Source organism: Schistocerca serialis, chromosome 2 (genome assembly GCF_023864345.2).
Source record: "Schistocerca serialis cubense isolate TAMUIC-IGC-003099 chromosome 2, iqSchSeri2.2, whole genome shotgun sequence".
Classification (NCBI taxonomy): Eukaryota; Metazoa; Arthropoda; class Insecta; order Orthoptera; family Acrididae; genus Schistocerca; species Schistocerca serialis.
The window spans coordinates 618,748,351-618,775,518 of NC_064639.1; positions in this window are offsets into that span (position 1 = coordinate 618,748,351).

The window sequence follows — 27,168 nt, forward strand, 5'->3', positions numbered from 1 at the left end:
AAGGGAGAACCGATAGAGGTACTCAGGGTACCCTCCGCCACACACCGTCAGGTGGCCTTCGAAGTATGGATGTAGATGTAGATGTAGATGTAGATATTAACGTGTTTTGATCCATTTACTCTGACTGAAGGCTGGACATCGCATAGTGTAAATTATGCTGCTGCTGCTCCCACAACAAACACAGGATTATTTTAAGTAAAAGAAAATCACAATAAATAGAAACTGGAAGACTTTTGAGGTGTTGTGGAGCGTTTCCAAACAGCAGTCCGAAGGTGACTGATAGCCTCTACCTTTAACTTATCTTCAACAGTGATGGAGTAGCAGATGGCTCTACGTTCCGTTTCAATTGATTCCTGTTATTGCAGTCATGTATGCGATCACTGTTTTGGTGCTAGCCATCCCCAGTAGGTGTTGCAACTCCATCGAGACACCTTCTTCATCTCAAACAAACGGTGTCAGTCAGTCATTACGTGATAATCAACAGCATACCAGTGGACAGATGGGACGGAAAAGACACCATCGATATACTGTACAAGCATCGTATTGGTAGTGCAATCAATTTTAGAAATTTTACTGGTTTTCCGTAATTTCAACATCGACCACCGCACTGACGCGGCAGCACGCTTCCCAATTTCTGTATCATTGCTAAACCACCCCGCCTCTACTTTCGGAGTACCACATACTAGATTGCGAATATAGATAGATAATGCGAATATAGATAGGTAACTGTGGAGTACGTCCATTCATTGTTAATTCTCGAACATTTATGCCAAACTATACAGATAGCGTCCTATATATTTCTAGCACTTCGATCATAGTGCATTATTTATGATTTTAAATGCCCATCTTTTCCTAATACAGATATAAGTCGCAGAGGATTCTCGCATTCTTAGAATAAAGTTAGAGACTGAAAGATCTCCTCACACTGTCTTTGAACAACGCTCCCTGCAACACTGTCACCGATTAAATTTGCAGCTGACCAGAAGTAGATCTGTTCATACCACATCTCGTGAAGGAACACAGAAAGCCAAGTCTGCAACTGCTCTTCCACACCAATCTTATTCAGTGCACCCACCCAAGTAGACAAATTTCTCTAGATGCGCGCATGCTGAGGACATTAGCGCCCCTTATCGCTTTATACCAGCTATTGAAGTGTTGTGATGACGTAACAAATGGTTAAGAAGAAGAAATGTGCAGTTTGTATGCCTGATGGAGCCCCAGACGAATGGAGTTTGAAGTATTTTACGTAAGTCCACTGCGTTATTCATTCTAAAATATTGCTGTAGCGCCTAGGTCAATAGCAAGAAGGTATTGGTAAGAGAGAACATAAACCCATGTACTTCTAAGGCTATACAGTACTGCACTTAAACATGCTATAACACTACAGCGATGTGGCTTCTGACCTATTAGTCGTGTGGAATGCAACGCTGTTAATATCCCAAAGTAAGAAATATATTTCCAGGGCATGACATACATTCCCCCTGCAAGCTTCTCTACAATAAGGTATGGTGACGAACTGTAAAATGAAAAAAAAAAAAAATACTACCTTAACACATCGATTCTTTGTGATACATGCGCAATATAGCTTTCCAGATGTGTACAGCACCCACTGTTCACATCCGATCATAGTTCTGAAATCATACTACGCTCACATTAGTCCTACATAAAATGGTCGTTTACAATAGAGAACGCCTCTTACAAGGAAACAGACAATCGCGTAGCAGCAGTCATGCTGCCACTAACTCCATAAGTAGGACATCTGTCAAGTAGAAGTGTACAGAGGGATTGCAGTATCTCACATACACCCGTCGCTAACTTAGAGTCACCATAGTTATGAAACCGAAGACTCGTTTTATGCCTAAAATGCGACACGGGATGGAGTAAGTCACATAAATCTTGGTTCGTCTAGGGGAAAGTGCCGGAACAGGATGGACATATTTCATCATCATCATACATGTGCTGGAAGTCCTCTGATGACTGAGAGGTTTGCTTTAGCGATTGCAAGTCACACGCACAGAACACGCAGTTGTATACGAGTCGAACGCAGGTTATGCCTCACAACTGATACATCCCAGCAGAACAAGGGAAACAAATGGTTAAATGACCTGCAGCAACATCTCCCTCTCTCTCAAGAGTGCGTCACCAGTCTATCATTAAATCACAACTCGTTACAACTCCATCTCAACTGATCACTCCGTCCACTTTCTGTCATACTTTAACGCTGATGCAAGTCAATTTAGAGGTGAATGGTTCTCTTTTTTCCGGAAAATCACCAAAGACAGCAGTCAACTCTCTTGTATCACTGTTACCTCAATAGACATACAGTAGAATGTTGCCATACAGCAGCTGTTTGTTAGTTGACACAGCAAGGTTGTGTTTGGCGAATAGTGCAGAGAAGCACATTGTAAATGCCGTCTGTTAACGTTTAAAACACCAAATCAGTCCTGCATAGGGTCAAACATGCGATACATTCTGCAGATGTATATTTCAGTCCTTCAGTTGGTAACACAACACTCTTTAGTTAAGGACACGTAGTGTCCCACCGTGTATTGGCCGGTAGCACAAGTAGGCTGCTGGGCCACGTCGCACTGTCCAGGGCTACGGCTAATCCAAATGTGGCACAACTGCTGACACATCACTTCACGGGGGCCCCGGTGCACTCGGACCCTGGGCAGCCTGTGTGGGTGGCGTTCTGTGGCGACCGGTGGACAGTACATGCTTCACGATCGAAAGACTTTTAACAGTGTAATTACATGTGATGCCTGTTTCATGATGGTATTCGTTGCACAACCAAGATAAAAAATCGATCGATTGAATTACTTCTTTTTTATGTATTTCACAAGACCTGCATCTTCCCAGACAGCAGTGAATGATGAGCAAGAGAGATCAAACCCCTGCAAAGTGAATTTTTTTCATAAACAAACAATATACCTTCTGCTATGTAATTGAATTCCCTGACATGAGATCCTTCCTTTCCATTACAGAGCTGCCAATATCTAGGTAGTGGAGAGGGAGAGGGGAGGGGAAGGGAGGGTTGGAGGTTTACCAGAGAGGTGGGGGTTAATTAATTGATCAATTTAATTAAGCAGTCAATCAAATTGATAGAGTGAGAGAGGTCCTGAAAGTTTATGAGTATCAGTGAGGGGTAGGAAGGAGGGTTGGAGGTTCTCTGAGAGGTTGAGGGGAGGGAGAGGGGTGGGGAGAGAGTTCTCAGAAGGACACATTATCCCTGGGGGAGGGGGAGGGGTCATAATCCACTCAGCAGAACAATATGTTAAGAAACAGTCAATCAAAAAAGAACAATAGGTTCGCCCCTGAATGTATACTTGCTCCTGAATGTAGGCAACAAAATACACCCATGTTGGTCTTGCCCCCCTACTAATATCTTTCATGTTGGTAGTGGCACACAATGACTGAAACTGAAATTTTTTAAGTTTTCGGAATGAAAGTGCTTTTATAGCAGTATCGTTGAACCTGCGGAAACTTGTTTAGGCCAGAAAACGTAATACATTGAAAATACACCGATATATAGTTTATAATTATAAACAGTGATCAAATTCACTATTCTGGAAGTATGTTTCCGCTTTTTCAAAAAAAGAAAAAAAATGTTGCTCGGATTCATCCCATCTTAGGAGGTGCAATTATGAGTTACAAATAAATTAATGCATGAATATACCAATATTATTCGGGCCTGTAGACAACCTTTTACCATGACTCGTCTGCAAAAGGGGTTCGGTTGTGCACAGTTGCATTCGCGCCCTATATCGAGTAAATAGCCAGCCTAAGTACAGCAGTGAATGAATTCAAGTATTTGTCTAAATCACGATCGTTCACAAATGATTTACACCGACAACAGTTTAGAATGAAAACGTTTTTATTTTACTAACTCACATCCACAAAACAAACTGATGGCCACGTGATACTCTGTCGGCGGCTCTTAGCCGCACCGACCTTACCGCACCGACGGACCACAATCAACAGACCTCGACCTTTGTCCCGTATCCTCTGTCCTGTGTCCGATCACGTGACACTACATTAGTCAAATACATTATTTCTAAACATGGCCATCATGCATTTACAATTTTACAATATTAAAATAGGTAAAACTAAATACCTTATATTATTTTGTAGACAATCATCAGACTATTTACATATTTAAGGGCACTCCACTTTTTGTCAGTTTCACCCCTCTTCTTTTGTTTAATCACGTCTTTGCCTAAAAGGTGTGGCATACGAAATACTCATTTTGCTCTACATAGATCGAAAACTGAACGGTACCTTCACAATAAAAGACAATTACTTATTATGCAGAGGTTCTCAAACATCCTACTAAATTAATTTTTATATAAAACATGTTCTTTAATGTCCAAAATATTATCTCTGCTACTATGCTTTAAATTTGAGTTTTGAACTATTTTGAAGAGCTCTCATGTTTATGGAGTACTCCTATTTCGTTGATCAGATACCCAGCAAATCCAATGATTAGCAAGACAAGCACACCTTACATTATTAAAATATGTACCAAATTATGCACTGAGACATAGGCAATTATGAAACTAAGTAATTCAATGTGAAACTGTTATATGCTGCCTCCTCTCTTTATCAAGAAGGTGACTCCATAAGTATGTTGACTTGTGCTTGCTACACCCCAACTGTTCTTCCACAGTAAACATTACCACATCCAGCAACTTAGTTATACTATTTCAGTATCCCTTGTAACTCACACTTGTACAGTTAACACTTCAAATTTGTTGCGACATCACTAAAGCAAATGAATAACTTTTAAAAAAAGAAAAAAATCTGCTATTTGATCAGACTGACCCCAGGTTGCGACACACCTCAAGAAGAAAAGCTAAATTGGCCAGTCCTGGGGTCTAGACAGGCAAGCATATGATCTATATCGATTTATCTCCTATCTATGTCGTACAAAACGAATGTCGGAGAAATTAAACGTTGTGTGAGAGACAAATAGGCGGAGCTACGTGTGTAGGGTTAGGTAATCGTGAAAAACGGTTCTACAAAATATTTTCGCTACACAATCTCCAACAAGCTGGATCCAGTGCTAAAAATTCCGACTTTCGTGGACTGTGCTTACCACTTGCTTTATCCGAAAACAAATGCCAAACTCCACAAATGCTCTTCCATGATACTGGAGGGCTAGCGCCTCAGACAGAAAGCATTCAGCACAGCTTTCGATCTGATCACAGTCTCAGAGACGTTACGGGTACGTCCTTTTTCTAGGGGTAATAACCCTATAGGTTCGTGGGAAAGCCTCTCGAATTGTGCAAATGGCACGCACAGCCTGCGAAACACGGGGTTCTGGATTCGAGACGTAGTTTGACACAGAATTTTAACGTGTCACAAATGTTTACAGCATCGCATGCACGTCTGAAAAGTAAAAGAACATTAGTTCATATCTGCAGTAGTTGGATGTCACTGAAAGTAGAAGGGATGATATGCGATATGGCTCATGATTGAACCATCGTATGATAATTCTGTCGCTAATGTATTAATCGGTTATCCGTTACTCATTTGTAAAAGTACTTTATGGCAAAGAATGAAACACAAAATGTCAATTTCATTACTAAAGGAGGCTATAAGACAACTGAAGAGTGGAAATGGAATACATTCTTTTCACAATCTTTTCATAAAACTTGTTATCAGTGCTACTACATCCTCGGTATTCTGAGGCATCTCCTTAAGCTTGATTCAAAGAGGTTAGGTTTGATTCAGGTGCCAAACCAGAGAGTAAGTCGTTCAAAGATGTGTTAGAAGATAGTACATTGTCTTTGTGCCACCCTGGGCTTCCCTCCGGTATCCCAAAATTTAAAAGACAGGCCTATGATAAGAGGGCTTCACTGATTCACTTGTAGTAGTTACACCCCGTGGTATTATTTTTGTACTTGAATTATCACAAATAAGACGTAGAACATCAGTATTAATGGCACTTGGAGCAAAACTTTCTTTCAGATAGTTTGTCGAAAATTGACATTATTGACAGCGTGGCTGTGTACAAAATTCTTTAGTGTGCAAAACTTAAGCAAGAAAGTAACTTTCGCATGATGTGTTCGAATGGCTCTAAGCATTATGGGACTTAACATCTGAGGTCATCAGTCCCCTAGACTTAGAACTACTTAAACGTAAGTAACCTAAGGACATCACGCACATCCACGCCCGAGGCAGGATTCGAACCTGCGACCGTAGCAACAGCGCGGTTCCGGACTGAAGCGCCTAGAACTACTCGGTCACACCGGCCGGCTCGCATGATGTGTCACTGCCAAATCACAAATCTCGGTGAAACTTGCTCAATACATAGAAAAAACTGCTACAGTACTATACAGAAGGTAACTGAAAGAAATACACAATGGTATGAACGAAAATAACACTTTTATTCAAAGACAGTGATTACACTCAAGTCACCGCGATTCACCGTGTTGCCCTGAAAATTACAAAAGGCGGGACGTGGTTGTTAATAGGGTGTGTGATCACCGCGGACGGCAGTGCACGCTCTGTAACATGTTCCCTCCCTGGCCATAAATTTGGAAAAGAGTTCTTGTAGTGGGGCGTTCCATTCCTCCACCAGCGGAATTGACAATTGGTGGATGGTCGTTGGTGCATCTTGGCGTCCTGCTGTACGTCCCCCCGACGAATCTCACATAAACTCGATGAGATTTAAGTCGGTGGAACGGTCAGGGCAGTTCATTCGCTGAATATGCTCTCGTCCCAAAAGCTCCTCCACCGCCAGTGTTCGAAGTGGTCACGCATTGTCAACCGTAACAGTGCTGGACGTACCCTCATATGACGAGAGGTGAGAGCACATAATGCAGCCAGGTAAATTGCTGACAGTTAGTCCAGATGTTATAGTGTGGGAACGTATAATGTTGCGTGGGCGTTCTGACCTCCAAATCTTTGAACACGGTACACTCGCCGATCAACTTTGTTGTGACATTTTGCTCCTCCCCCAAGCGCGTCATTTCAGAGGTGCATTTGGTCCTGACTTCGTTTTTATGGATGACAATGCGCGCAGCACCGAACAGCACAGGTGTAGGAATTCTTGGAACGGTAGGATATTCGGCAAATGGACAGGCCTACCTGTTCCCCCGACAAAAATCCCTTCGAGCACGTCAAGCTGCTCCTCGGCCGTCCAGCAATTGACAACCGCTTTGGTGGAGGAACGGAACTCCCTGCCACCAGCACTCCTTCTACATCAACATCTACATATTCCGCAAACCACTGTACTGTTGTAACGCTCCAAAGACAGAAAACCCCAATTAACAAAGTTTGTGGAAACTTAAAAAGTAGGGAAGTGAGTCATATTCACAGTGACGGCAACTATTGACGATAAAATGTTCACTGGTAATATTTTGATTAACACCTATATCATTCAAATACTGAGAACAGCATACAAAAAGGGGAGGTAAAAGGAAAGGATTATCATAGATTGTTTATCAAACATCAACAGAATAAATTCAAAATCTTATGAACGAAGGTTAAATCCAAGAAAGTAATTCAGTCAAAGATAACATTTACCATGGAAGAGAGTTGTAGCCGAATCGAAAAGGAAACTCAATGCGACTACAATGCAACTCGGATATGGAAATGTACAGTTAGTTATTTGCTCTTGAGTCGCTCTAGAGTACTTTTGCGATAGTTGTCTGGATGCAAACGCTATTAGATTGTTTCAGTTTTGGAAGTTTGATAATTCGTGAGATAGAGATTGAAGTATTGCTCAGTCATTCGACTGAAGAAAGTTAATCTTTACTGTTCGCAACGCGACGGTCTAGTAAGGCGAGTGTTAGACTTCAGTTCAGTGATATTGGTTTGTCGGACTTAGCCTTCGTACTGATGAACAGTTACAAACCTTGAGAGCAATGGATCAAAGACAGAAAAACAATTTGTAGTCTTGAGTAGGACTCAATAAAACGAAGAAAGACAAGTACGCCGATTAGTCAAAAGTTTTCGTCAGCGTCACGATTACTGATCTGAAGTTAATCTTGAATGATATATTGGTGTGCTTGTGTTGTAGGGACAAACAATTAATTACAGAAAGAACAATAAAATCTGAGTGAAAAGACAAATCTTACCTGTCGCCTAACTCATTAACCGGACAATACAATGTGTATTACTGCAAGTTGATTGACTCTTTAAACATTTTAAGTGACTAAGTCAATACATGAATAGTGGACAGTGAAAAGTGATTAGTTTAAACCAGTATTACGGCGTATTAAAAAAAAGAAAAAACATTAGTCCAACATAAGTTCTCTGGAGTTACGTCGGACCGTTGTTAATAACTTGACGTAGCAACGGCATAGCAACGGAATAGTAGACAGCAAAATTTCATCCAAGCTATGTATGATGTGAAAAACGACCGTAATCATGAAATCAAAAACCTAGATTTTATTTCATCACAGAACTGACCGGGCATAAAAATAAAAATAAACGATTGGAGTTTACCAGTTCACACAAGCTGAAGAGACTGTTGCGGACAGATAACAGAATATTTCTAAACCACGCGAGGAGTTGTGTTCTTAGGAGAGTTACAGGTGCTGTTCCACGTCACACAGACGGGGACGAACATCGTTACGAGTCGCGTCTCCTCCCGGCGAGTGGGGGAGGACGGAAGGGACGTCTCACTGTGCATGGCAGAGGGGACCTTCTACCAACACCAGTCATTACCTTTCCTGTATGACTCCCAACTAGAGCCAGGGAAAAACTATTTCCTAATAGCCTCCGTACGAGCCCCAATTTCTCGCATATAGTCTTCGTGGTCCTTACGCGAAATGTACGTTGGCGGCAGTAGAATCGTTCTGCAGTCGGTCTCAAATGCTGGTTCGCTAATGAATCGTCTCCACAACACTTGCGAGCTGATCAAACCTACCGGTAACAAATCTGAATACCTTTGATGTCTTTCTTTAACCCACCCTGATGAGATCCCACACGCTCTAACGGTATTCAAGAGTGAGTCGCATTAGAAGTTCCATACATCGTCTCGTTTATGAATGAGTTACACTTTTCCTAAATTCTCCGAATAAAACCAAGTTGAGAATCCGCCTTCACTACTGCCTACCTAACGTGATCATTCCATTTGACATCGCTTTATAATGTCAAGCCTGGGCATTTAATCAAATTGAATGTGTCAAGTTGCACCCTCATAATGCTATATTAGAACGTTAGAGGACTGGTTTTCTTACTCATCCGCGTTAGCTTACATTTTTCTACATTTAGAGCAAGTTGCCAGTCGTTGCACCTATTAGAAAATTTCTCTAAATCGTATTGTGTATTCGTAGTCACTGAACGATGAGACCTTCCTGTGTCATCAGTAAACAACCGTAAACTGCTGATCACACAATCCCTCAGGTCACTTACGTACATAGAAAATATAAGTCGTCCTATCACACTTTCATGGGGCATTCCTGACGTTAGCCTTGTCTGATGAAAACTTACCATTAAGGTCCACGTACTGGGTTCTACAGACTTAAAAAGTCTTTGGGTCAATCACATATCTGGGAATCTACCCCGTATGCTCGGATCTTTATCAACAATCTGCAGCGGCCCGCCGGCCGTGGTGGTCGAGCGGTTCTAGGTGCTTCAGTCCGGAACCGCGCGACTGCTACGATCGCAGGTTCGAATCCTGCCTCGGGCATAGATGTGTGTGATGTCCTTAGGTTAGTTAGGTTTAAGTAGTTCTAAGCCTAGGGGACTGATGACCTCAGATGTTAAGTCCCATAGTGCTCAGCGCCATTTGAACCATTTTGCAGCGGCCCACTGTGTCAAATGTTTTCCGAGAATCTTGAAATATGGAATTTTCCTGTTGCCCTCCATCCAATGTTTGTAGCATATCATGAGAGATAAGGGCAAGCTGAGTTTCGTACGAGCGATGCTTTCTAATCCTTGCTGATATGTGGACAGGAGCTTTTCTGTCCCAAAGAAACTTATTATACTCGAACTCAGAACCCCTTACCAACCTTGTGACCATCTTGGGAGCATCTTGCTTTTAGTCGTGTTCACACAGCCTATGAAGAACCATGTCCCGCCACTTATGTTGTGGATGTGGTCGCCATAAAACGTGGTGGCTTCAATGTAATTATTATCTTTGAATAAAATTTACTTTCTGTTCGTCTCAATGTGCATTTCATTCACTTACCTTCTGTGTTACACTGTAGCAGTTCTTTTTTCGTATGGTCCAAGATTTATCTAGCTATGGTACTTGGAAGTGAGACATCATGAGAAAGTTACTTCCATCCTTGAGTTTTGCCCACCAGTGTATAATTTGATTCTGTCAAAGAAGAAGACAGAGACTAGCCACAGCTGTTAATAACGCTGTTTATTTACTCAAATAATGCCGTTGCTGGTTTAGAACTAACAGGTTCATCTTCACACGACTGTTCACGTTCAACATTTGGTGTTATTTACACAAGGTATTGGAAAAAAAAAGCCAACTAATTGTGTGAACAGCAACACTTATAACAGAAATATGAACAGCCGGTCGATTCGAAACGGACAATAGCGCTGTTTGTGTTAACAAATAGTATTATTAACAATGGCTGCTTTCTGTTTTTTTCTTTGAAAGAATCAGCTTGTAAAACCTTTCTTTTGGCATTTAGAACCAGTCAGTTTCCTGATTTGGCACTTACAACGTTCTCAATAAAGCATTTATTTTCTAATTTGTCCCGTTACATCTTGCCCTGATACGTTAAGAAACATACACTCCTGGAAATGGAAAAAAGAACACATTGACACCGGTGTGTCAGACCCACCATACTTGCTCCGGACACTGCGAGAGGGCTGTACAAGCAATGATCACACGCACGGCACAGCGGACACACCAGGAACCGCGGTGTTGGCCGTCGAATGGCGCTAGCTGCGCAGTATTTGTGCACCGCCGCCGTCAGTGTCAGCCAGTTTGCCGTGGCATACGGAGCTCCATCGTAGTCTTTAACACTGGTAGCATGCCGCGACAGCGTGGACGTGAACCGTATGTGCAGTTGACGGACTTTGAGCGAGGGCGTATAGTGGGCATGCGGGAGGCCGGGTGGACGTACCGCCGAATTGCTCAACACGTGGGGCGTGAGGTCTCCACAGTACATCGATGTTGTCGCCAGTGGTCGGCGGAAGGCGCACGTGCCCGTCGACCTGGGACCGGACCGCAGCGACGCACGGATGCACGCCAAGACCGTAGGATCCTACGCAGTGCCGTAGGGGACCGCACCGCCACTTCCCAGCAAATTAGGGACACTGTTGCTCCTGGGGTATCGGCGAGAACCATTCGCAACCGTCTCCATGAAGCTGGGCTACGGTCCCGCACACCGTTAGGCCGTCTTCCGTTCACGCCCCAACATCGTGCAGCCCGCCTCCAGTGGTGTCGGGACAGGCGTGAATGGAGGGACGAATGGAGACGTGTCGTCTTCAGCGATGAGAGTCGCTTCTGCCTTGGTGCCAATGATGGTCGTATGCGTGTTTGGCGCCGTGCAGGTGAGCGCCACAATCAGGACTGCATACGACCGAGGCACACAGGGCCAACACCCGGCATCATGGTGTGGGGAGCGATCTCCTACACTGGCCGTACACCACTGGTGATCGTCGAGGGGACACTGAATAGTGCACGGTACATCCAAACCGTCATCGAACCCATCGTTCTACCATTCCTAGACCGGCAAGGGAACTTGCTGTTCCAACAGGACAATGCACGTCCGCATGTATCCCGTGCCACCCAACGTGCTCTAGAAGGTGTAAGTCAACTACCCTGGCCAGCAAGATCTCCGGATCTGTCCCCCATTGAGCATGTTTGGGACTGGATGAAGCGTCGTCTCACACGGTCCAGCACGAACGCTGGTCCAACTGAGGCGCCAGGTGGAAATGGCATGGCAAGCCGTTCCACAGGACTACATCCAGCATCTCTACGATCGTCTCCATGGGAGAATAGCAGCCTGCATTGCTGCGAAAGGTGGATATACACTGTACTAGTGCCAACATTGTGCATGCTCTGTTGCCTGTGTCTATGTGCCTGTGGTTCTGTCAGTGTGATCATGTGATGTATCTGACCCCAGGAATGTGTCAATAAAGTTTCCCCTTCCTGGGACAATGAATTCACGGTGTTCTTATTTCAATTTCCAGGAGTGTAGTTTAGTGGTACCAGAATACCTTCTCAGTTTTTAGGTACAAATCTAGTACCCACAGACAGACATTTTGTTGTTTCACTCTTCTGACAAATATCAAGTTTGACATGAATAAAATTTTCCAATCCACTCTTTAATTGTGGAAATGTTTTCGTCGATGTGTACATCAAAAAGTGTTGAAGATTTTTTCTTATTTACTGCTTGCCGATAAACTGGTGGATTTATCGTTGGGGGCAATATCGTTGCCATGCAGAACCTCACTTCGAGAAATCCTTGTTTTGACGAAACTCAGATATGATATTTTTATAGAAACTATTTACAACACTATTTTACTGATGTCGGTATTAGGATTTATTACTAATTTCGTTACTTCATCCTGAATGAATTATTATGGGTGTTGACAACTATATAAAGTTAGTTATTACTTACAAAGTGCAGAGAACTGATAGACAGTATGTTACTTGATATTTTATTTTAGTATAAAAGCTTATTCCGGGTTTATTGCCTTCATCAGTACATATCCTTGCGTTGTAGATGGACATATGTCAACTATGAGTAAACCAATATCGCTGTCTGTAGTTGCTGGATGCACTATTTCTTTCAGTGGCGTTTAAAGTTGTTCAATAACTTGCTGTTGCACGTATATTATAATATGTTTTTTAATTTTTCGTAGTCGTAGAAATTCAAGTTGGACAGCTTGTTGTTTACTCAAAGATACTTATGTTGTTTCTTACTTACTCACAAAAATTTATGTTTATAGGCAACCCTGTAAATTTTAATATTTACTTGTGATCATTCATCATTCCGTACATAAGGGAATGAAAAAGATGAAAGCGCGGGTCCAATTCGACAAGCGCATAATCATTGTCCCTATGCCCGCAGCAGAAGCAGCTCATAAGCTGTAAATTATAGTCCGTTTAAAATCATGTGATAGTTGACATCTGTCGCTTGCGACCGGCTACCGTTCGATTACAGGTAACAGACAAGCATGGCAAGTCACATCGCAAATGCTGTTAATGTGTAACGCAGAGCAGTGTTTCAAGTTTGGTATATCGGAAATGATGTTCAATCGGCATTCTATTTTGACTGACGAATGACTGAAGTGTGGCCGGAGATGTATTTTTTAGCCCTGCAGGTTGTAAGCTAACCACACAACCTCCTGATGTGTAAGTTATCCTAATTTATCCAAGAAAGTGGTGGTCAACTATCTGCAGCAGAGCTAAAATCACGTTCGCTTTCTCCACGGCTATTCAAGTTAACCTCTATGGTCAAACTCAAGATAGAAAAAGTTTAATTTCAGTGCTAAAAGCAAACTGCTATCACTGGTTACCTGAAACTATCCTCTCACTGGCTTCACGAGCTGCCGCGTTATCAACCAATGAGCAGTCTTCATTGGCACTTGGTTGCAGGTTATAGACGATACATGCAAGTTCCAAATGAGAAAAGTATGATAGGTAGAAAAATAATGGCAAATAAAAAAGGTCAATACGATGATGCAAATGAGGTAGCAAAGTATTAGAAATAAAAAATTACATTTAAACGAATTAACCCATTAAGTACCAGTGTCCTATTTTGAGGACAGAGCACATTTTTATTTATAAATACACAATAAATTATTATTTTGCAACTATTACTATTCTACGTCATTTTTGATGCTTTTTTATAACGAATGTATGCTTACAGGAAATTAAAAGCAATAAATCCTACCATTAATTGATTATTGAATACTAAGGCACACTTTTCATTATTACTGATCTTTACCTTATCGACAATTTAGTAATATTTGAAATATGTGGCAACGATGTTTTTGCGATTATTTATAGACGACAATATGTCTTTTAAACTACTTGCATTGTTAGCTCAATTGGAGCTATATTCGTTGTTTTCCATTCTTATAAAATTTGATGTACTCGAAACCGGACACTGGGACTTGGTGTTATCATTTCAGTTATTTGTATTGTTGCACGTTCCAATATGAAACTCTGCTACTGCTGATGTATTTTCTTTTTAGAACATGGTAATTTTACCAGATTTTGTTGCTGAGGTAAGTAACGACCCCTCTTATAGGATATGAAGTTACTTTGAAATTTACAGTGTATTATGTAAGTATATTTATGAATATGTTACCCATTAGTAAATAATACAGTTCCAGATGGACAGTTTATCCGAGGCAAAGCCTATTAGATTTGGCTTTAAGTTGTGGTCTCTTTGTGGAGCAAGTGGCTACTGTTTCAAATTTGATTTATACTGTGGAAAGGATCCAGAAGACACTGCAAGGGATGACCTACTATTGGGATCAAGAGTAGTCCTAAACATGTTGGACTGCATTGAAAAACCCAAGAATCATTGTGTGTACTTCGACAATTTCTTCACTAGTAGAGATCTTCTGATTCATCTGAGAAATTTGGGTTTTCGAGGAACCGGGACTGTCAGAGAGAATCGAGTTGGCGACTGTCCACTACTGAGCAGCAACGAACTGAAAAAGACAGTTCGAGGGAACTATGACTACCAGTTCGACAGGTATGGTGAAGTCTTATTTGTTCGATGGCACGACAACAGATGCGTTACAATTGGTACAAATTTTGACTAAGTTGAACCTTTGGGAGCAGCTACACGGTACAGTAGACAAGCAAGTAAGAAGACACCAGTGCAACAACCTGCCGTTTTGAAGTCGTATAATGCGTACATGGGAGGTGTTGACCACCATGACTGGTTAGCTGGAAAATATGCAACGGTAATTAGAGGGAAAAAATGGTACTGGGTCCTATTACACATTTGCTGGAAATGGCCCTTGTAAATGCCTGACTCTTCTACAGACTAGTACATGGGAAAAATGCACAGGATTTACTTGATCTCATACGTGCTGTTACAGTTAAATACCTGAAATGGGACACTGGAAGACCGAATTTTGGACGCCCAATGGAATACCCATCAAGACAGTTGAGAGTGATACCAGACGTCAGGTTTGATGGAATTGGTCATATGATTGACAAAAGAAGCACGCAAAGAAGATTTGTAAGAGCGAAATGCAACGGGAAACCAAAAACATATTGTGTTAAATGCCGTGTAACACTCTGTGTGAAGTGTTTTGTACCATTTCACAAGAAATAAATAGTTAAGACTTGAATACAGTTTATTATGGTATACGATACTGTTAGATCCCAGTGTCCTATTTTGAAGACGGCCATTATGTCAGAATGTATAAATATTCTTTGGCTATTTTTGTACTTGTTGTGGTTCATACACTATGTACATTATAACTAAGGAATAAAAAAATTCAATTTTTAAAAAAATTTAATTTGGGACTTAATGGATTAATAGAATAAAAACGATAATCGAGTTCTTTTGATTAGATTTACAAATAAAAAAGTTTCGCAGCACTTGGCGAGATTCGACCCTATGACCTTCAGTATGGTAAAACATAATACGCTAACCATTGCGCTAAATTACAACATTCAGACCGCGCGTGGTAGCCGCGTGGTCTACGGGCGTCTTGTCACGGTTCGCGCAGCTTCCCCCGTTGAAGGCTCGAGTCCTCCCTCGGGCATGGGTGGTTGTGTTGTCCTTAGCGTAAGTTCTACATCTACATCTACATACATACTCCGCTAGCCACCAAGCCGTGTCTGGCGAAGGGCACAATTCGCACCAAAGTCATATTCCCCCTCCCCCCCCCCCCCCCCCCCCTGCTCCACTCGCGGACCGCATGAGGGAAAAACGACTGTCTGAACGCCTCAGTACGAGCTCTTATTTCGTTTATCTTTGAATGATGATCATTACGCGATTTGAAAGTTGGTGGTAATAATATATGCTCTAAATCCTCGGTGAAGATTGGATTTCGGAATTTAGTGAGCAGCCCCTTCTGTTAAGCGCGTCGCCTATCTGCAAGTGTGTCCCACTTCAAACTTTCTATGAGATTTTTAACGCTCTCGCGATGGCTAAATGTACCAGTCACGAATCTTGCCGCTCTTCTTTGGACCTTCACAATTGCTTGTATCAGACCCAACTGGTAAGGGTCCCATACAGACGAACAATACTCTAAGACTGGACGAACTAACATATTGTAAGCTATTTCCTTTGCTGAAGGACTGCATCGCTTCAGGATTCCACCAACAAACCGCAATCTAGAGTTCGCCTTACCCGCTACTTGTGTAATCGGATCATTCCATTTGAGATCATTTCGAATAGTCACACCCAGATACTTGACTGATGTTACCGCTTCCAAAGACTGATCATTTATTTTGTACTCATACATTAATGGGGATTGTCGCCTTGTTACACGCAATAGGTTACACTTACTAATATTGAGAGATAACTGCCAGTCATTACACCACGCAAGTTGTTCACAACTTTCGTGTGATACTACTTTCCTGTAGACTACAGGATCATCGGCAAACAGTCTAAGGCCGCTGTAAATACCATCAACCAGATCGTTTATGTAAATCGTAAAAAGCAGAGGACCTATTACGATGCCCTGGGGCACACCTGAAGTTACTCTTGTTTCTGTTGAAGTTACCCCGTTCAGGACGACATACTGCTCCCTGTCTGTTACAAAACTTTCTATCCAACCGCATATGTCACTGGATAGACCATAAGCGCGCACTTTTTGTAGCAAGCGACAGTGCGGAACTGAGTCGAACGCCTTTCCAAAGTCGAGAAATATGGCATCAACCTGGGAGCCTGTATCTAGAACCTGTTAAAGAGGGCCAGCTGTGTCTCGCATGACCGCTGTTTCCTAAAACCGTGCTGGTTTCAGCAGATGAGCTTCTCAGAGTCTAGAAAGGTCATTATGTCTGAACACAAAATATGTTCCATGATTCTACAACAAATCGATGTCAGTGAAATTGGCTGGTAATTGTGTGCATCCGATTTTCTACCCTTTTTATAGATTGCTATGACCTGGGCCTCTTCCAGTCCCGTGGAAATTCCCGCCGTTCCAATGATCTCTGATAGATGACGGATAAGAATGGTGCTATATTTGTGGCATAATCAACGTAAAATCTTACGGGAATACCGTCTGGGCCAGATGCCTTTCTGGCGTCTAAGGATCTTAACGAATTTTTGAAAGCTAGGTTTAGAATTTCGGCCTTCTGTTTATCATCATCAGTTACATTACCACCACCGTCAGCAAGAGAAGGTATTGAATTATTTGTAGCGTTCATATATTTTACGCACGACCAAAACTTTTTGGGGTCATTTTTACAATCTGCAGGTAAAATATTGCTTTCAAATTCGTTAAAAGAGTCTCTCATTGTCCTTCTGATAGCGGCTTTCATTTCGCATAATTTCTGTTTGTCAGCGGTGCAGTGACTACGTTTAAAACGACTGTGCAAAATTCTCTGCTTTCTCAGCAACTTCCTAATATGTTTGTTGTACCAAGGTGGATCCTTTCCCTCCCCTATACTTTTGCTAGGCACATACTTCTTTAGCACATGGTAGACAATACCTTTAAATTCCGACCAAAGGCGCTCAATATCTTTGTGTCCCGCGGTAAGTTAGATTAAGTAGTGTGTAAGTCTAGGGAACGATGACCTCAGCAGTTTGGACCCACAGGACCATAGCACAAATTTCCAAATTTGCAAACAACATTCATGGAGAATGTTATATTTTTGACTGCGACCACCCAGTCACAATGATGAATTACAGCCGTCAGAAACTGGGTTTCACGCAATCATGCGAAGCTTATCTGATGTAGGCCGATCTCTGTGATTATGATGACCCCATTTGCGACCCTCAATCGCGTCTTGTGCGGAAGTATCCAGTAATGTTTAGTTAGTGCTTTTTTCGAAACGTGTGTATTTCATTAACACTGTTATATTTCTTTGTTGTTTGTGGTGTGGTTATCATACGTGATGAAATACGAAATAAACGTGCTAGACCCATGCTTTGGGATCCAAACACATCAAGAACTGGAGGTGAGCGGACCAATTGTTGTGGTAGTTTGGCAACAGCAAACTCTTCGGGCGTGACATTGAGCGCACTAATTGGAGGACAAAAATTGCCCCCCCCCCCCATAAATCTTGCCATCGGTAGGGTGGCTTGCATGCCTCAAGCAGGGTAGCAGCCCTTTCAGCAGTTGCAGGGGCAACTGTCTGGATGATTGACTGATCTAGCCTTGTAACATCAACCAAAATGTCGTTACTGTGCTGCTACTGCGAATGTCTGAAAGCATGGGGAATCTCCAGCTGTAGTTCTTCCTGAGGGCATCCAGCTCTGCTGTATGGTGAAATGATGATGGCGTCCTCTTGGATAAAATATCCCTCAGATTAAATAGTCCCCAATCGGTTCTCTGGGTGGGGTCGTCAGAGGAGGATGTCGTCATCAGGAGAAACAAAACTTGTGATCTATGGATTGGAGCATGGAATGTTAGATCCCTTAATCGGACAGGTAGGTTAGAAAAATTAAAAAAGGAAATGGTTAGTTTGAAATTAGACGTAGTGAGAATTAGCGAAGTTCGGTGGCAGGAGGAACAGGACTTCTGGTCAGGTAAATACTGGGTTATAAATACAAAGTCAAATAGGGGTAAAGCAGGAGTCGGTATAATAATGAATAAAATATAGAATGCGGGTAAGTTACTATGAACAGCTCAGTGAACGCATTATCGTAGCCAAGGGAGACACAAAGTCCACGACAACCAAAGTAGTACAAGTTTATATGCCAACTAGCACTGCAGATGATGCAGACATTGAAGAAATGGATGAGGAGATAAAAGAATTTATCCAAATAGTTAAAGGAAACGAAAATTTAATTGTGATGTGTACTGGAATTCGATAGTGGGAAAAGGAAGAGAAGGAAAAATTTTTGAACGTGCATATTTAGCGTTATACCATAAATTTAAGTGCATTTGCTAACAGTTTACTTACATATTAGTGTCCTTTTACATCTGTATTTAATATATTATCGTTATCACTTAGTAAATCTCTTAACTAATTTCCCAACTACCATGGATACTGAGTGAGTGAGCTGCAGCTGTTGTGACAGGTGGTTTCATATGGGAAATTTTAGCGGCGTGGGAATTGGGGAAGCAAACGAGACTGTTCCATTCTTTTGTAGGGTTTGCTCAAGAGCTGGGTTATAGCTGAACAGGAGGAGAAAATTAGAGCCTTCAGGCTGATTTGGTCAGAGCGAGGGAGGAACTGAAGAGGTTAAGGGGGGAGGAGGGTAAACAATGGTGGGAAGTGGTAGTTGCGAACAGGGGCCACAGAAAGAGAACAGTGTCTGACAGTTTCCCAATTGGCAAAACCAATAGATTTGCCTTGCTACCACAGTCAAGTAAGGAAGAGGCTCCAGTAGAAGTAGATGTAGTTAAGATGCAACAGAATCTCACTAGGAAACCAACTGTTTCAAAAAAAGTAGAAAGTAAGAGGAAAATTCTGTTGCTAGGTAGCAGCCATGGAAGAGGTGTGGGCCAGATTTTTCAGGAAAAATTAGGTGACAGGTACCAGGTCTCAAAATCTTTCAAGCCAAGTGCATGTCTTAGCCAGCTGGTAGAGGATATAGGTTCCTTGTACAAGGGTTTCTCAAAGCAGGATCATGTGATGACAGTGGGTGGAGTGGGAAACAGTATTGATAGGGATCAGGGCTACAGTATTGAGTTGACCTGGCGAAAATAGCCTCTGCAACGACCCATACCAATGTTGGGCTGGTGTCTGCTTTCGTGTGGCATGATCAGCACCAGTTGAACTGCTCTGCCAGGAGGATAAATATGGAGTTGGATCAGCTGGGTAGGGCAGCCACTCTGTCAGACATTGGATTGGTTCCTGTCGAGGCTATTGATAGGGGGGATTTCACATGGCATGCCTTACACCTCAGTAGGAAGGGGAAGGGTAAACTGGCAGGGTTGTTAGCGAAATTCATAAGTGAGGACACTAGTACTCATGGATGTACCTCTTTTTTAGACTAACATCAGTGTTCAATGAGAAGTTCAGGCAACCAGGTGCTAAAGAGGTCCAAAACTGACAAGATTCTCACAACAGTAAAGTAAATAATAATGTTACCATATTTAACCAAAATATTTGTCGATTAAAGAAAAAAGTAGATCCTCACAAGAGTAAAGTAAAAAATAATGTTACCATTTTTCACCAAAATATTCCGGAATTGAAGAATAAAGTAGATGAGCTCCTGGTCTGTTTAGATGACATTGAATCTGATAATGTAATAGATATACCACGCCTGTCTGAGCATCACATTGTGTCTGATATGGAAAAGGTAAATATGTGTGGTTATAAACTAGCTGCACATATGAGTAGAGAGAATAAGGTCAGAGGAGGAGTTATCACTGTGTAAAAAGCTTAGATACAAAAAAAGTTTGGTCTAGAGCAACATATAGAAGCATGTGCCTGTCAACTTAAACTGAAGGAGGGCTCTTTAATAATTGTAACAGTATATAGGCCCCCTTCAGGAAACTTTCATGTATTCCTGGAAAACTTGGATGGCTTGTTGTGCTATCTGTCAGATAGGGGAAAGCAAATTATTATTTGTGGGGACTTCAATGTTGATTCACTGAAAGGGGAGAATGACCAGGAAGTCTTGCTCGGTTCTTTCAATTTGACATCTGTCATTAATTTTCATACTCAGGTAGTAAAGGACAGCAGCACATTGATAGATAACACTTATATAGACGAAGATAGGTTTAAAAGCATAAATTCTTGTCCTATTGAGAATGGCCTTTCTGATCATGGTGCTCAGCTAGTTACAGTATATGACATAGCTCCATTCAGTAATTCAAAACTACCATCCAAAGGTGTGCATTCAATTGATGACTCAACAATTAGAAATTTCAGGGAAAATCTTCAGCAGTTAGACTGGGATGAGGTGTACAAGGAACCTGATGTTAATTTAAAATAGAATTTGAAAACTGTTTCCCCAAGAAAGTAGCTAATCTCATTATAAGAAACCATGCAAAAAACCTTGGCTCACTAAAGCAATAAAAATATCTTGTAACTACAGAAGGGAACTGTATCTAACAACAAGAAAGAGTAATAACCCAGAAACAGCCAAATATTATAAAAGCTACTGTGCTACATTACGAAAGGTTATTAAAAAGTCCAGAAGCATGTGCATCATGTCTGAGATTAATATCTCTGATAACAAAATCAAAAGAATTTGAAATATTATTACAAGGGAGGCAGGGCAACCAAGAGTACAGGATGATGGCATTAACATGAAAGCGAATGGAAACTTGACAAACAACAAGCCGGAAGTTGAAAACATTTTGAATAATCATTTTTTAAATGTTGTAGAGAAAATAGGATCTAAATGTTCATTAGAAGAAGCAAGGCAGTTAATGGAAGAGGCCTTACCCACACAATTTGACACAATTGAAATTACATTAACCTCTCCTTCTGAAATTAGGAAGATAATGAACTCTCTCAAGAATAAAAGCTCACGTGGAATTGATGGCATTTCCGGCAGAATAATAAAATCTTGTTCCCAAGAGATACGTGGGATTCTTAGCCACATATGAAATAGCTCTTGAAGCAGGGTATTTTCCAGATAGACTGAAGTATGCCATTGTTAAACCGCTGCATAAAAAAAAGGGATACGTCTGATATCAACAACTACTGCCCAATCTCTCTTCTGACTGCCTCATCCAAAACTCTTGAAAAAGTAATGTATTGTAGAATAGCTTCACACCTTTGTAAAAATAAAGTTTTAACAAAATGTCAGTTTGCTTTCCAGAAAGGTTTTTCAACGGAAAATGCTATATATACTTTCACTAATGAAATATTAAATGCTCTGAATAACCGGAAGTCAGCCGTTGGGATTTTTTTGTGATCTCTGAAAGGCTTTTGAATGTGTAAATCATGGAATACTTCTAGATAAGATCAAGTACTGTGGTATGAACAGGACAGCGATCAAATGGTTTAAATCATACCTAACTGGAAGAGTGCAGAAAGTTGAAATAAGCAGTTCACATAATATGCAAAAAACCGGTGATTTCTCAAACTGGGGAACAATCAAGAATGGAGTGCCACAAGGTTCGGTCTTGTGTCCTCTGCTGTTCTTAATATATGTTAATGACTTGCCATCCTGTATTCACGAAGATGCAAAGCTGGTACTTTTTGCCAATGATACAAGTATAGCTATCATACCCAACAGACAAGAATTAACTGGTGAAATTGTAAATGATGTTTTTCAGAAAATCATTAAGTGGTTCTCTGCAAATGGGCTCTCATTAAACTTTGACAAAACACAGTATTACAGTTCCACACAGTAAATGGAATGACAAAAAATGGTTCAAATGGCTCTGAGCACTATGGGACTTAACATTTGAGGTCATCAGTCCCCTAGAACTTAGAACTACTTAAACCTAACTAACCTAAGGACATCACACACATCCATACCCGAGGCAGGATTCGAACCTGCGACCGTAGCGGTCGCGTGGTTCCAGACTGAAGCGCCTGGAACCACTCGGCCACACTGGCCGGCAAATGGAATGACACCATTAATAAATATAGACTTCGATCAGAAATCGGTTGTTAAGGAAGAATATTCAAAATTTCTAGGTGTATGCATTGATGAGGGGTTGAACTGGAAAAAACACACTGAAGATGTGCTGAAACGTTTGAGTTCAGCTACATATGCTATTAGGATCATCGCAAATTTTGGCGATATACATCTCAGTAAATTAGCTTACCACGCCTATTTTCATTCTCTGCTTTCGTATGGCATGATATTCTGGGGTAACTCATCACTGAGTAAAAGAGTGTTCATTGCACAAAAGCGTGTAATCAGAATAATTGCTGGAGCTCATCCAAGATCATCCTGCAGACACTTATTTAAAGAGCTAGAGATCTTCACTGTAGCCTCACAGTATATATATTCACTTATGAAATTTGTTATTAACAATCTGGACGATTTCAAAAATAATAACAGTGTACGTGGCTACAACACTAGGAGAAAGGATGATCTTCACTACTCAAGGTTAAATCTAACTTTGGCTCAGAAGGGGATAAATTATACTGCCACAAAAGTCTTTGGTCACTTACCTAATAGCATCAAAAGCCTGACAGATAGCCACATAGCATTTAAAAGTAAATTATAAGAATTTCTTAATGGCAACTCCTTCTGCTCATTACATGAATTTTTGGGTAATTTGCCCAACCCCCCACAAAAAATTAACAATATTATGCGTCATGTAATATTTTGTGTAATGTAGTATCTTGTATAGACACCTTTTATTAACCTGACACATTCCACATCTTTACAAAGTGTCATATTCATGATCTATGGAACAAGTACTAATCTAATCTAGATGAATATGGACTCGGGGGAAGGAATGAAAGAGGAAGTCACCTGGTAGAATTTTTCACAGAGCAGACAAGCCTTCTGGAGATGTGCAAGCTGTATGAGACAGGCGAAATGCCCTCAGGCTTAAAGAAGAATGTAATAATTCCAATTCCAAAAAAAGCAGTTGCTGATAGATGTGAAAATTACCGAACTGTCAGTTTACTATGTAATGGTTGCAAAATATTTACACGAATACAGAAGAATGGAAAAGTTGGTAGAAGCCGACCTCGGGGAAGATTACTTTCGATTCCGGAGAAATGTAGGAACACGTGAGGCAATACTGACCCTACGACCACTCATAGAAGATAGGTTAAGGAAAGACAAACCTACACTTATAGCATTTGTAGACTTGAAGAACGCTTTTGACAATATTGACAGAAATACTCTCTTTGAAATACTGAAGGGAGCAGGGGTAAAATATATGGAGCGAAAGACTATTTACAACTTTTACAGAAAGCAGAAGGCAGTTATACAAGTTGAGGAGCATGAAAGGGAAGCAGTGGTTGAGAAAGGAGTGAGGCAGGGTTGTAGCCTATCCCTTACATCATGCAATATGTAAATTTAACAAGCAGGAAAGAAAACCAAGGAAAAAATTGGAATAGGAATTAAAGCTCTGAGAGAAGAAAGAAAAACTTTGAGGTTCGCCGATGACTTTGTGATTCTGTCAGAGAGAGCAAGAGACTTGGAACAGCAGTTGAACGGAATTGACAGCGTCTTGAAAGGAGGATATAAGATGTACGTCAAACAGAAGCAAAACAAAGATAATGAAACGTAGTCGCATTACATCTGATGATGTTAAGGGAATTAGATCATGAAACGAGACACTTCGAGTTTTACTATTTGGGCAGCACACTAATTGAAAGGAAAGGCAAACCTAAGTTTCTAGCATTTGTAGACTTAGAGAAACCTTTTGACAATGTTGGCTGGAATACTCTCTTTCAAATTCTGAAGGTGGCAGGGGTAAAATACAGGGAGTGAAAGGCTATTTACAATTTGTACAGAAAGCAGATGGCTGTTATAAGAGTCGAGGGACACGAAAGGGAAGCGGTGGTTGGGAAGGGAGTGAGACAGGGTTGTAGCCTCTCCCCGATGTTATTCAATCTGTATATTGAGCAAGCAGTGAAGGAAACAAAAGAAGAATTCGGAGTAGGTATTAAAATCCACGGAGAAGAAATAAAAACTTTGAGGTTTGCCGATGACATTGTAATTCTGTCACAGACAGCAAAGGACTTGGAAGAGCAGTTGAACTTAATGGGTAGTGTCTTTAAAGGAGGATATAAGATGAACATTAACAAAAGCGAAACGAGGATAATGGAATGTAGTCGAATTAAGTCGGGTGATGCTGAGGGAATTAGATTGGGAATGAGACACTTAAAGTAGTAAAGGAGTTTTGCTATTTGGGGAGGAAAATAACTGATGATGGGCGAAGTAGAGAGGATATAAAACGTAGACTGGCAATGGCAAGGAAAGCGATTCTGAAGAAGAGAAATTTGTTAACATCGAGTATAGATTTAAGTGTCAGGAAGTCGTTTCTGAAAGTATTTGTATGGAGTGTAGCCATGTATGGAAGTGAAACATGGACGATAAATAGTTTGGACAAGAAGAGAATAGAAGCTTTCGAAATGTGGTGCTACAGAAGAATGCTGAAGATTAGATGGGTGGATCACATAACTAATGAGGAGGTATTGAATAGGATTGGGGAGAAGAGAAATTTGTGGCACAACTTGACAAGAAGAAGGGATCGGTTGGTAGGACATGTTCTGAGGCATCAAGGAATCACCATTTTAGTATTGGAGGGCAGCGTGGAGGGTAAAAATCGTATAGGGAGACCAAGAGATGAATACACTAAGCAGATTCAGAAGGATGTAGGTTGCAGTAGTTACTGGGAAATGAAGAAGCTTGCACAGGATAGACTAGCATGAAAAGCTGCATCAAACAAGTCTCAGGACTGAAGACCACAACATTAACAACTAATTGATAATGGGCAAAGTAGGAAGTTTGTAAAATGTAGACTGGCAATGGCAAGAAAAGCATTTGTGAAGAAGGGAAATTTGTTAACATGTTAGCATCGAATATAGACTTAAGCGTCAGGAAGTCTTTTGTGAAAGTATTTGTTCAGAGTGTAGCCATGTATGGAAGTGAAACATGGACGATAAACAGTTTAGACAAAAAGAGAATAGAAGCTTTCGAAATAGGACGCTACAGAATAATATTGACGATTAGATGGATAGACCACGTAATTAATGAGAAGGTACAGAATAGAATCGGGGAGACAAGAAATTTGTGGCACAACTTGAGCAAAAGACGGGTTCCGTTAATAGGACTTATTCTGAGACACCAAGTGATCATCAATTTAGTTTTGAAAGGAAGTGTGTGTGTGGAGGGGGGGGGGGGGTGCGGGGAGAGAGGGAGGAGGAGGAGTGGTAAAATTGCAGAGGGAGACCAAGAGATGAACACGGTAAGCAGATGCAGAAGGGTGTAGGCTGCAGTAGGTACTGGGAGATGAAGAGGCTCGCGCAGTATGGGGTAGCGTGGAGAGCTGCATCAGAGCAGTCTTTGGACTGATGACCACAACAACAACAACTCAAATGTTCCATGCAGGAAACATGATCTCTCTGCTGTGGGCTTTTTGTAATTACTGATCGCCATTTCCTGCTTTCTTTCCTTCCTATCAAATAATCTATGAGACCTAACGACATATATATGATAACGCTTAACTTTTTTGTCTAAATGAAGCTTACGATCTGGGAAACTCAGTGTCTCGGGCAGATAAAACTCGTCGTCTGGTGATATTTCTCCATCTGTTTGTGCGCCGGACACGCCGTGACACGGCCACATTATCTCACGCCACCTGCAGACAGCTAAGTGTTTGTGACTTGTTGCAGGCGTCGCGAAAGTTGCGTCTGAGAGCACGCTCGCTATCAAGCTAACAAATAGTTAATTACCGCGCAAACAAGTCGTTAAAAATGATAGCTAACAGTCACATCTAGCTAACATCAATTCATCATAGTCACAGGATCGCTAATGTGAATCAAACATGACCACGACAAAACGAATTTAACACTGTGAAAATAACGCGAAAAGTACGTCTTTATTTGTTCATTACATTTACAGCCTATTATATGGAAAGATAAAATATGCCATACAACTCACATTTTTGTGTATAATTGGAAATGTCGATAAAAATTATTTCGAGCAGGTACTAAAAAGAATAAAACATTTATTGCCCCTGTACGCAATTTACCCTTGTACATCATTCAGTCAAACCAGATATTCCTTATTTCTCAGTTTTCTTAGCTGGTGCAGTCTACTTAAACCTCCTTCCCCAGAACTGGCTGTATCAGAAAACATCTATTTTGTACACTTACAAATTCTTTCTATATCAGCCACTATCATTTATTTATTTATTTACTCGTTTGGCATTTACAAAGGCATTCAACACATAATCTATTAACTAAAATGATCTGATAGCGTTGTACTAAGTTATAATATTATTTACATATGTTCTTAAAATACTATACAATATTATAAATATTCTTGAGCCATTCTATGTTCGAATCGGAGAGTCTGTGTACGTCATTTAGATCACTGTAATAGCCATCCCTCCACATACAAGTAAATAGTCCTTTGACTGGATTCGCTCACACTCAGATTCGGGACTGTCCGACAGGCAGAGTTTGTCCAGTAGTTGCTTACACCTACCAACACGCGTCCTGACATGGTTAAAAGTTATCCACGGTTTCCTCGGGAGGTTGAGTCCATC